The following is a 13,637-nucleotide window of genomic DNA, read 5'->3' as shown; positions in this document are numbered from 1 at the left end:
AGCTTAGTGAAAATTTCTACCAGACTTAAGATAGCAAGCTATCTAGATGTGAAGGTTTATTTCACAAAGCTCTAGAAAAAGGTGAGAATGGATTTATTCAAAGAAAAAAGAAATGGAATGCACATAGAACCATAAAAACCCGAGAGCAAACAAAGAAGAAGAAAAAAGCATAGAATATGGAAGGATTAGAAAGGGATGAAAGTGAGAAGCACGTCATTACAAAGCTAGACTAGAAGCCATGGCAACCTTGAAGATGAGTGGATGGTGTAACATCCCGACCGAATATTACGGATTTAAATAATAAATAAGAAATATTACGCCAACCTTATTTAATAATGTATCATTTCCCAAAACACGAGAAATTTAAAATAATTTAATATTTCAAATTAAAATCCAAAATCCATAGTTTATAAGACTAGAAATAATATAAAAGCCTCTCATAGGAGTTTACAACTTATTTCAAATAAAAAAAATACAAAACTCCCAAGCTTTCCCCGCTCCGTAGCTAAGTCTCACCAGAACCACCTGCAACAACATCATCTGCTCACGTGTACCGCGTACACGATCATCGCCAAACACAAGCAGATAGGGTGAGCTTAATAGAATAAACATATATATATATATATAACACTTATTTTCATATATATCATACAATCACCCCAAAGAAATTCCCCCATTTGATTCCATATCACATAGCCATAACCATGTTATTCGTGTTCTACATTTTCTAGTGATTACTTCAAGATGACTTGCTGCCATACCTATCGGTCACAACCAATAGAGCACGTGCGAGAAACCATGTCACGGATCACACACCGTAACGCCGGGTGGAGTTCCCAAATACGAACATAGTCGTAATGTCCCAAGACTACCAAACTCGTCAGCTACTACTGAGGAGGGTAATCTATCTGGACCCATCTGTACTGGCCACAACCAGTACACTCACACTGGCAACACTCGCCAACCCAAGCTCAACTCAAGGGTTCCTTGTGTTCATCTGCCATCCCAAGCTCAACTCGAGGGATGTCATTCTGAGCTCAACACGAGGAATGCCACGTGCTTAACCCCTATCCTGAGCTCAACTCAAGAGATACATTCCGAGCTCAACTCAAGGAACACTAGAAAGCTAACCTTTAAAGCATCCTAAAAGCCTTGTAGATCACGCTTGAAGTACCAGCAAACAAAGGCTGCTGCAGCATAATCGCTTGGTAGAGGACACGTACCGCCAGGCGCATTCGCTTCTAGACCGACTGGCGAGTGACACGTACTACCAGGCGCATAGCACCTCAAAAACACCATCGTTGTCGTCAACGCCTGGCAGAACTCCCTCTTGTCGGCAGGTGCGCGAGGTCTAGGAGCGCGAGGTCCAGGAGCCCATAAATGTTGACGTTATCGCCTAGCGGTGTTGAATTTACCGCCAGGTGCCACACCAGTACAACAAAAAATACTAGTTTTTTATTGCTTCAGTTTTGCTGACACACTCTCACTAGGCACCAAACCCCATAATGCTTTTCACCAGGTTATCTCATTTCATGTCTAGTTAATGCCCTTGTCACCAAGCTACTTATTACCATTTATATTCGTGAGTCCAAGATTTCTCAATAATGAAACTTAGTTAACCTACCATATTTGCTAATTCACAATCTGCCATTGTTATTGTTGTGCCCTTGTTATCTACTAATTACCCATCATTAGCTAAGTTCCCAATAGATATCATATGACATAACCATCATTCCTAATCATTTGTATACCATTCCTCCAACTCGGAGATTCCAATTAGCTTTATAAATCAACTTTACTATTTTCACCTCTTATCATGACTAATGCCACCGTGTTTATACCATACTTATTTTCCCTTTTTGCTCTGCGACTCTTAATGCCTTACACTAACATTCTTTTTCCATCCAATTTCTACATTCTACATTGTCCTACTATAATACCTCAATTTCACAACCAATTTCACAATTTATTCATCCCACTCAAGCTTATAACCTTTCCTAGGTCTCCATTAACCAATGCAATAGAAACAACTTCATGTAATTCTTGCCTTATACCTTGGTTTAGCTAGTTCCTGTTTGAACTGTAAACACTGCTTGTTTTAGCATTATTCCATTCCTTTACCACAATTTAATAACTCTTATCACTTCTTTTCATTACTTAACATCCTAATATCATCTCCATAAAACTTCTCTCTATGTATTTATTTCCTTATCCATTAGTCCCAACTGCCCCTAAGTTTCCCAGGCACCACAACAATCCCACAATTTACTCTCTCTACGATGGCTCCTGGCGGCTTAATCCTTGCCGCCAAGTGGTGCATTCTATTCTGGAAAAATTCTCGAATTTCCAACTCTGCACAGCCCCTCCTAGCAGCTCCTCAACGCATTTCTATGCATATTCTCATCGTTCATCTCGTGAACATAATAACAGGCTTACCAATAATCAAATTTAATTATATTCAACACAATAACAATTGTATCCAATTCATCCAGACTCCAATCGTCAAGCCTAAACTCACATTCATACCATGTTCACTCAATTGAACCCTAAACTCCACAAATTTAGGAAAATGTATGATGACGAATTATTAACAACCATTAAGACATGATTTTCTTCCAATCAAAATCCTCCCAAAATATCAAAATACCCAAAATTGAGCCAAAAGGCTCGCGTCGCCTGGCGGTTCAACCGCCACCGCCAGGCTCTTCATCCAAAACTCAAAAACTGGGTGAAATAGCTCTGTGTCGCCTGACGGTCGGGAGCTTACTGCCAAGCGGTTCCTTTTCAAGAACCCAGAACAGGTGAAAAACTTATGTGCCACCTAGCGGCTATGAATAGCCCGCCAGGCAGTTTTTGAAAAATTCCCAGAAACTCGAAAAACGCAACCAAAATGAGAGACATGCATACAATTCATATCAATCATTATACAGTTCATGCTCATACATAAAAATTAACACATAAACTCCCTTAACTTGGATCCTTTTGCTTAGAAACTTAAATGGCTCTAGATTCCCTCTTGCTTCCTGTAAGACCCGAGAAAATTAAATAGTTATTTAAATAATTATTTAATTATGGCGGGTAATAGAAACATTTAAAGCAATTAATGTGAGGAATTATGACGTGAAAAAGTACTAGCTCAAGTGGTTGACAGTACTTAATTGTGTGAGAGAACTTGGGTTCGAGTCCTATGTGTGCCACTTGGGTGTTATTTAAATTATGTGTTTTTATGTGTTTATATATTGAATGCATGGGGTGATGATAAATTCCTAGAATTGTAGGAGTTATCATGAAATCTGGATTGGTTGAATGATATGGCCTTGGTTTGGCATGTGCATGGGTGTGGGTTCAAACCTCGTTGAGAACTAAATAATTTCTTTTTGCCAATTTTTCCTTTGGCATGAATGTGAAAAGGTTTGGAAAACCTAGTAGCCAAGAAGGCAGCTGTGAGTGCTGGAAAAATACACTGTGAAGGATATTGAGTAGACATTAACACACACTTTTATTGTAATTTTCGTTTTAAAAGGTTAAGTGAAATTAAGGGTGGAATGAATTAGAGTGAGAGAGGATAATTAAGGGATTAAGGGTCTGAGACAGGGGAGTGCATACGGAATCACAGACTTCTGGGCGATTGGCACGAATTGTAGAGGAGAATTGGAGTGGGAAACCATTGTGGAAGAGTGAGGCAAGAGCAAGGGTGAGTTTGAATTAAAAGTCACGTGCAATCCGTGTTTGGAGCGAGGATCAGAGGTTAGGGGAGCTGGAACCGAATCTTTTATTTCTTGTTTTTATTTGTATGAAATGTATGAGAATTTGAATGCATGTACTCTGCTATTTCATGTATTTTCGTATTTTCTGCAATTTTCCAGAAATCGCCTGGCGGGTGATGAATCACCACCAGGCGACTCATCTTATTTCTGGGTAATTGTGGGTTCTGGAGACGGAACCGCCTGGCGGCACGGGCTTAACCGCCAGGCGGTGCATGTTAGAGTACCCAGTTTTCTGGGTTTTATGAAGGGCCTAGCGGTGACGAATACCCGCTAGGTGACGCGAGCCACTTTTGGCTCGATTTTGATGTTTCACAGGTTCTGGGAGGTTTCTAATCAAGGAGAAATTGCGTTCTAATATTTATGAATGATTAAACATCGTATTTCATGGGAAATTCGTGGAATTGGGGTTTAATTGAGAAGAAGATTGCATGAAGGTTATCTTAGGGTTGATGAATTGGGGATTTCGAAAACGACATTAATCTAAATGGAAAGGGTGAATGAATTCGGGTATGGGAAGTGTTAGAGAATGAATTGTAATCCTAAAAGATGGAATCGTATCCTATAGAGTCATAAATTGGTTGAACTCAGAGTTGTTCTGAAAGGGTTGAGGTTCGCAGGTGCAAAGAAAAATGTTGGGGTTCCTGGAACAGCAGGAACCGCCTGGCGGCACGTTGGTTACCGCCAGGCGCCATATTAGTGAAGCGTGGTGTCTTATTCATGAAAAACGCTATTTTTCGTACTTTTCGTGGAACAGGAACCGCCCGGCGCTAGTTTCATGCCGCCAGGCGCCATCGATTTTTCTAGTCTGCGCAGTTTTCGTAAAACTGCATTTCCCGTTTCGTTAACCGTCTGATTTAGGTGAAATTTGGACAGGTAGTCCATAACATGTAGTTCTTCATTGTGAACGGTGGAGATTTTATTTGGAGGACAGTAGCTAGAGATATACGTCACGCATGATTGGTTGTTTGAATTCCCTAATAATATGATTGCTAATGGATGATTAAGTGTTCTCAAGTGCTGGTATGGCCTTGATTGGTGAATGTATATATAGATATATAAATGTGTGATTGATGAGTATGTTTTTGGTAGTGCTTGCTGAGGCATGTTGAATATATGAAGCTATATATGTTAACTCGAATGCATGATGTTATAAGTGTGTGAATAAGACCACTATTGATGATACCACTATGACCGAGTGTTGAATGATCATGACGGGTTTTGGGAAAGTATGGGAATATGATAATCATACTTTAAATGTAATAGAATTGCGAGGGCGTGCAAAATAAGTATATAGCTTTGATTGTGTCTTATGTGGAGTATGTGAATTGTAAGCATGCAAAGGGTTGGAAAAATGAGAAGGGGAAATAAAGTATGCGTTGGAGTTGACTTAAGAGGTAAGTATATATGAATTATAAAAGAGAGGAATGTGTGCTTATACTTGAAAGATGCATGTGTTGTGATGTTGTAATTTGGAATATATGAATGTGTATGTTGATTTCTGGATGTTTGAGAATTAAATGGTTGAATTCTAGGAAATGAATTAGAGTACCTAAAACTAGTAGTGTCACATTACTGGTGTAGCGCCTAGCGGTGTAGACTGAACCACCAGGCGATAATATGAAACAAGAATTTCTTATAAGTTGTGGCGCCCGACGGTGATGTAAAACCGCCAGGCGGTCTGTACTGCCATTTCGTTTAGCGGCGCTTAAGCTACGCTAGGCGATGGTGTAGTGGCAGGGTGCATTGTGATGTGTTTTGCATGGTTTGTTGTGTGGGTCCTGGTCTGGGATATGCTTGATGTTGTCATGAGCGGGTAGGTTCATGACTGGTGATGAACACGTGATGATATGAGCGGGGAGGTTCATATCCTATTACTCTCGTGTGGGGATACGAGCGAGGTAGGTTCGTATGTTCCGTGCTCACACTTGAGAGATGCTGCGTGCGGGGAGGTACGTAGCTAGTGGATCACGTGTGATGGACTACGAGCGGGTGTTAGTGAAAAACCAACACGACAAGTGCACCGGTCACACATAGCAAGTAATAAGTATGTTATCGTTCTCTCCCAAGGGACTTGTGCAACACATGACAACTCTCGCAATTCACGACTCAATTAGACACAAAATTCACAAAAATACTAAGAAACTCTTTTTGTATTTTATGAAACAGTTGGTGTGCAACTAGAAATTAACATAGTGTATTTACAATTTGTCAAGATTAGACTTCAACCATTTCATTCTCATGCATTCTAAATTATCTCAATTCCATATTCATGTTAAAATCAATTCACAAGAATACTCAAATCCTATTCCTAGAGCCTTTGAGCCTATATCATCAAGTTTCAATTCTTGAATCCTCAACAAGTGAAATCATGCATTAGTTTCAAGAATCTAAGATTACTAATGAACCAAGTTCTATTCCTAGATACAAGCATCCATTAGGTATTTAATTTCAAATCTAGATTCTAAAGATGTTTCCCAACACCTCAAGAACCACAAACAAGCCATGGGTGATTAAACCACAACAAGCATTAAGCATGGAAATCAAATACTAACATGAATTGGAAAAGCATATAAATTAACAACACAATTTTACACAAGAATTCAATGTTTTACATCTAATCTCAACAAATAGAAATTGCTCTCCATGGTGGAGAACCTAGGGTTTTACAAAATTGAAGAATAAGGAAGAAATTGGAACTATAAAGTAGAAACAATCTCTCTCCCAAGGTTCTTGAATACTGCTCATGGTTCAATTGCGCCTCCCATTCGCATCTCCGCCTTCAATTTCGTAGCCCATCATCCTCTCCAACCTATAAGGGGTAAAACCCCATGGATGAAGAAGGAAACCCAAGAAGGAGAAGGGAGAGTTTCCCAACACCCCTAATAGCCTCCAAGAGTCTCTCCCAAGCACCCAAGGTGTTTCTATTCGTTAAAAATGAGGAATCCCCTGGTACTCTCGTAGAAACATGATTAAATAACCATATTCGTGTATTGGGATCGATATTCTCGCCCAGCGGCTTCACACTCGCCCAGCGAGGCCTAAAATCGACGTTCTCGGACATGCAACTCGCTGGGCGAGCCACATTTTCGCCCAGCGACTCGAATACTGCAGTTCTGGTCTGTCATTTTCGCCCAGCGAGCCACCCAGCTCGCCCAGCGAGTGACCCTGGCGCCTAATGATCGCTTTTTTGCCTTCCAAGGGTTGTCCAAGGCAGTATATACATATAGTTGAGTCCTTTCTCCATTTTTGCAGTGCTGGACTTGATCTCGATGCCCCTCGACATGATTATTTGTGTAAAAGTCAATCTTTCATGTCCAATCATGCTTCCTTGAGCTTTAGCTTGTTTTCTTCCACCAGAATTGCTTCCTATTGTTTTATTTCACACACTCATAATAGAGATTAGAAGTAAAAAAGCATAAAACAACTAAAATACGAAACAATGTAAAAACAACACAAACTAGAGGATTAAACAAGATAAAAGTTATGTAGGAGTTGATTTTATTCACAAAACTTAACATCAATAAAAGGTAGAAAACAACGTTATCAGCGGGGAGGTTCGTAGAGTTGGACCACGAGCGGGCAGGTTCGTGGAAGCATTGGAATCCCTAAGACCAGCTTGAGTATATACCTTGTGTAGGGTGGTGTGCTTTGCTTGTTTTTTTTATCATGTTGTGTTGTGAAACTTGGATCAGGGGATGTTGTGCCATGAGCGGGTAGGTTCACGGATGGTGGTGAACACGTGATGATATGAGCGGGGAGGTTCATATCATGTTACTCTCATGTGGGGATACGAGCGAGGTAGGTTCGTATGTTCCGTGCTCACACTTGAGAGATGCTGCGTGCGGGGAGGTACGTAGCTGGTGGATCACGTGTGTTGGACTACGGACGGGTAGGTCCGTAGAGCAGGACTACGAGCGGGGAGGTTCGTAGAGGCAGGACAACGAGCGGGCAGGTTCGTGTGAGCATCATAAACCCTGAATCCGAGGCTAATTATTTATGTGTTGTGAAGGTTGAAAAGCCTTGGGGATTAAGGTCTGGGCCAAGAATTAACTAGAATAAAATAGATGGGTGTATCTTGACTTTTTTTTATTAACTTATATGTTAATTATTTATGAGCTCACCCTATCTGCTTGTGTTTGGCGATGATCGTGTAATGCGTTACATGGGGAGCAGATGATGTTGCAGGTGGTGCTGATGAGGCATAACATCGGAGAGAGGGTTAACTGGGAAAAGCTTTTACTGGAGTTTTACCGTTATTGTTTTTATTGAATTTGTAAATAGTGTCTTACTGATTTATGAATTTGGATACTGTATTGGAGTTTCATAAATTATGGATTTTTGGATAACATCGGATTAATAAATGTTTTAAAATTTCCCGCGTTTTTGGGAAGCGAAGTATAATAAATGATGTTTTCATCAAATTTCTTAATTTTTATTACTTAAATTAGTAATATCCGACCGGGATGTTACACTTCCAATAGCCTCCCTTACTCCTCCTCAAATCTGCCTCAATGATTCCCTCAACACCCTCTCTTCACTCTGATTTTTCTCTCCCTAATTGTGCAGTACAATCAAAGGCCAAGCAAAACCCTTTTCTCACCTCTAAATTACCTTTTAATTAGATCTTAATGGGGGTTAATTATCAAAACGAAAATTGGGTTTAATGCTAATGATAATTGTCATTCAAGGCCATTATGGAGTTGTTTTTCAGCCCCCTGCCTTCACCTACTAGGGTTTCTACCCCTTCTCCTCCTTGCCAAAATCAAGTTTAGCAAAAAAAGAAAGCTTAATTTAGGTTCACCAAGGTTTGAACCCATAACCATACCTTATATACCAATGCCAAATCAATGTACAACCAATTAACCAATCCATGTTTCGTGATGACTACTATAATACTATAATTATCTCCTCATTCAACATGCTCAATCATATTATTAAAAACAATAATAATTAAATAATACACAACTGGCATACATAGGTCTCGAACCTAAGTCCTCTCACACAATTAAGTACTCTCAACCACTTGAGCTAGTACTTTTCCACATCACATTAATCAATACTAAATGTCATAAAGGCTCCCACTACCCACATTTATTAATTAATTAATTATTTAATTAATTAAATTTCACGGGTCTTACAGATGGTGCCGCCACTTGAGTTTAGGCTCAAGATAAGGCTAAAAAGTATTCACTCCTTAAGGAGGAAACTCTCACAAATAGTTGTTACACAAAGGTGATGAAGGAGCGTCTCGAATTTGGGTAAAAATTAGGTCTCAAACAAACTTGGGTATGAACCCTAGAATGAAAATGGAAAAAAAAGTGGAGGACGTCGATTGGTGGTTTTGTGGAACAAGAGGAAATCACACCACTTGGAGGAGGTTCCAAGGTAAGTGAGGAAGATCCGCCACTTTGAATCGAAGATTCAAAGATAAGTATCGGTGCTTCTAAAGAGAACCTCGAGATTTGAGAGAAAAACTCATTGTTTCATAAAACTCAAATTTGCATACAAATGTGTCTCACAAGGGCTTATATACTTTGGACCAAAACACCAAAAGGCCCAACACAACTAAAGCTCCGATAAAGCCCAAATAAAAACATTACAAAAATTATAAAAGAGTTCTTATTCTACGATCTGAAGCTATATCGAGATCTCTTTGAAGGTCTTGGGCATGATTCCATCAATTGCTCTTAAATCCATGTGACGATCCCAAACCACGCCTCCATTAAAAGGTGTCTTAAATTCTCCAAAATTTTTAACCCTTTTACAAATGTTAGAGGAACCCTTATATAGAAGTGTTTAGGGGTCTCTAAGCAAAGGTACATAAGTTCTATAAAAGTTCTATAAAAGGGCTACAATGCAAATAATAAACCCTACATTCTACAAGGTAGATTAAAATGGTGCCATAAGATGGTCTCTTAGAGTGGCTTCTTGGCCAAGACAAGTGCTAACATGTTATAGATGTTTTTAGAACTCTTCAAGGTGGATTCTTGACCAAGTGATGTGGTCTCTCATTCTAGATGCTTCTAGAATGCTTTGCTCCTTCTCTCTCTCACTCTTCCTCATGTGCTACTAAATTTGTGCCACCTATGCCACCTTCTTTAAGATATTAATTGTCCTACAAAACAAGGATATATGGATTAACATGTTGGCTTAAGTTAATCTTGAGTCAACAAGTCAACCTTAGACCAAGGTCAACAAGTCCACTAAGAAAAGTTAACTAAGCCAACTTTAGGGAATTCAAACTAAGGAAAAATAAAAGCAAAGAAAGGGATTAAGGAACTTCCTTTCTTCTAAGCATGTGCCATAGGCCATCATCCTTGGTATGGATCAAGCATTCATACAAAAGGACCTATAAAATCAATACCCCAAATATCAAATACCTCACAATATAACATAGGTTGTTGAGGCATCTCATCCCTTCTTGTAATGGATTACGCTGCTTTTTGACACAACTAACAATTTTCATACACCCTCCTAGCGTCCTTAAAGATAGTAGGCCAATACAATCCATAATCCAACACATTCCTACCCATCCTTTGTGTGACATAATGTCCATCAAAAGGTGATGAATGACATAACTCAAGCACAAAAGGTATCTCGGTATCTGGAACACACTTCCTTATGACTTGGTCACTAGCAATGCGCCATAAGATTGGATGTTTCCATACATAGTAGTTTACCTCACTTTTTAGCTTGGTTCTTTCAAACTTTAAGAAGGAAGGAGGAATGACAAAAACAACCAAATAATTACCAATATCAGCAAACCAAGGTTCAAGAAACATATCTTTCACAATAATCAAAGCTAGTATAACTTCATCAGGGAAGTTATCTTGTATAGGAATGTCATCTTCTTCCTTTTCAATTCTGCTAAGATGGTAGGCTACTAAGTTGAGTGCCCCTTTTTTATCTCAAATCTCAATATCAAAATCTTGGAGCAATAACATCCATCTAATCAACCTTTGTTTGGAATATGCTTTCTTCAGAAGGAATTGCAATGCAACATGATTAGTATGAAAAATTACCTTGGAACCAAGTATATACGATATGGATTTGTCCAAGGCAAACACACAACTAATAATTCCTTCTCAATTATGGTGTAGTTAGCTTGCGCTTTGGCTAGTGTCCTGGATGCATAATATATTTGTGGTAGCTTCCCATCTCTTTTGTGCAAGTACTGCTCCCACAACAAAGTTTGATGCATCACACATCAACTCAAATGGTAATGTCCAGTCAAGTGGTTGAAGGGTGGAAGTTGTGGTGAATGTCTTTTCAATATATCAAAAGCATCTTTGCACTTTTCTCCAAAGTCAAATGCCATATCTTTTTGCAGCAAGTTAGAGAGAGGATTAGCTATCTTGTTGAAGTCTTAGATGAACCTCTTGTAAAACCCTAAATGTCCAAGAAAAGATCAAACCTCTTTCATAAAAGAGGGGTAAGAAATTTGAAATAATATCAATTTTAGCATGAGCTACAGATATTACATTCCTAGAAACAACGTGACCTAAAACTATACCTTGTTCTACCATAAAATGACACTTTTCAAAATTTAAAACAAGGTTAGTTTCTTCACATCTCTCCAAGACTCGCGAGATTAGACCAGCAATGATCAAAAGATGAATCATATACACTAAATCATCCATAAAAACATCAATACAATGTTCCATCAAATCTGTAAAAATGCTCATCATACGTCGTTGCAATGTTTTAGGAGCATTGCAAAGGCCAAATGGCATTTTCCTATAGGCATATGTACCATAAGGGCAAGTAAAAGTATGTTGATCCTTTAAGGTTATACACATGTTAAAATAAATATAGAATCCATCAAGAAAGCAGTAATGGGACTTACCTGCTAATCGATCTAACATCCGGTCCACGAATGGTAAGGGAAAGTAATATTTCTTGGTTGCCTGGTTTAGTCTCCTATAATCAATGCAGACCCTTTAGCTATTTTGAATGCAAGTAGGAATCAACTCGCCCTTCTCGTTCTTGACCACTGTGATCCTAAATTTCTTGGGGACTACATGTACAGGACTCACCCAAGTGCTGTCAAAAATAGGATAAATAATACATGTTTATACCAAGTTGGTGACTTCCTTCTTCACAACCTCCATCAATTGAGGATTCAGTCTCCTCTAAGGTTGCCTTACTGGCTTAGCATCCTCTTCCAAAAGTATTTTGTGCATCCAGAAACAATGACTAATATCAGGAATATCTGCCAAAGTTCAACCTATTACTCTTTTGTGATCTTTGATAACCTGCAACAACTATTGTTCCTTCTCATTAGTAAGTAAGGCAAATATAATAGTAGAGATTTTTCCATCCCTCTCAAGATAAGCATATTTTAAATGAGATGGTAAAGGTTTTAACTCTAAAGTAGGTGGTTGTTCCACTAATGGTAGCATTTTTCTGCCTAAGGTAATTTCAACCACCTCAACATCACACTCGAATGCCACATAGGTATCATAGTGACATTGTGTCCTTAATATCACCTATTTTATAGTTTTATTTGTTGTCTAAAATTGTGTACGACATATTTGAAAAAGAAAAATCCAAAGACGAAGAAAAACTAGAAAAAAAAAACATCTAAGAAACCAAAAGAAAAGTTGTTCACTACATCACTTAGTATACAAATACAAAGCAAAGAATGGTCTTCAATCGGGTGCTTCATGGCTTCTAGTACATTAAATTGTAGCTTCTCATCTCCTATCTCCATAGTCAATGATCTTGCATGCACATCTATCTTGGTACGTGTTTCCCAAGATAATAGTGGTCGAACTCATTCCTTCATCGTCCTTCATGTCTAGGATGTAGAAATCTGCAGGAAAAATTTACTTGTCCACACAGACAAACACATCTTCTAGCACACCTGCAAGGTTAACTATGCTATAGTTGACCAATTGAATGACCACACTTATAGTCTTAAGAGGTCCGAGACAAACTGAAGTAAAAACTAATAAGGCATTACATTAATAGAAGCTCCTAAATCTAACATAGAATTGTCAAACTTAGTACTTCCTATAATGCAGGTAACAAAAAAATACTTGGATCCTTTCACTTTTGCGGTATTCTAACTGTAGGTTTCTTAATTTTTCTAGATGTAGTTCGTCCCATGTTCATTACCTCTTTATCCATAACACTCCTTTTCTATGTATAGAGTTCTTTAAGAAACTTGGCGTATTTAGGAATCTGTCTTACAACATCTAACAAAGGGATGTTTATCTCCACCTTCTTGAAAGTATTCAAGATTTCTTTGTCCAACTCCTTCATATTTTTAGTTTTTGGTTTCAAATGGTTTGGATAAGGAGGAGGAGAATAATATGAAGTGTTTTTAGAAGAGGAATTAGAGGATACTAACTTGGAATCATCACTAGATTCAGACGTTTTAGATGTTACTTGTGTTGCTTCGCCTGATCCTCCACTTTCATTTAGGTACAACTTCATTGTCCTTATATTCATCCTCAAGGCCTTGTACTTGCTTACCCTTCTTTAGCGTAATAACACTTACATTTTGTGGATTGATTACAATGTGTAAGTAGACTGCTCGAGCCTTGTTGAGACTTCACCTAGTTCAACTCATTTACCATTTGTGCAATCTGGTTCTGTAGATTTTTTTTTAGTTGCTTCCATTGTCTGCCTCAACTCATTGATTTGTCCCTTCATCAACTCAACCATTATTTTCATCATTGTTTCCATTTTTGAGTCACTATATGTTGTAGTTGGTTGTGGTTGTTGCCTCTATTGAGGTTGAACATAGATTTGTTGGTGTTGCTATTGATCTTGGTGTTGAGACTATTGATTTCCCCATTTTAGGTTAGGATGTTCCTTCCAATCTAGATTGTACTTGTTGGAGGAAAAATCATGATTGTATTG

Source organism: Vigna unguiculata, chromosome 3 (assembly GCF_037176805.1).
Source record: "Vigna unguiculata cultivar grain cowpea cultivar isolate G323 ecotype 2 chromosome 3, ASM3717680v1, whole genome shotgun sequence".
Lineage (NCBI taxonomy): Eukaryota > Viridiplantae > Streptophyta > Magnoliopsida > Fabales > Fabaceae > Vigna > Vigna unguiculata.
The sequence above is the reverse complement of the archived record's forward strand: the minus strand, read 5'-3'. Positions refer to the sequence as shown.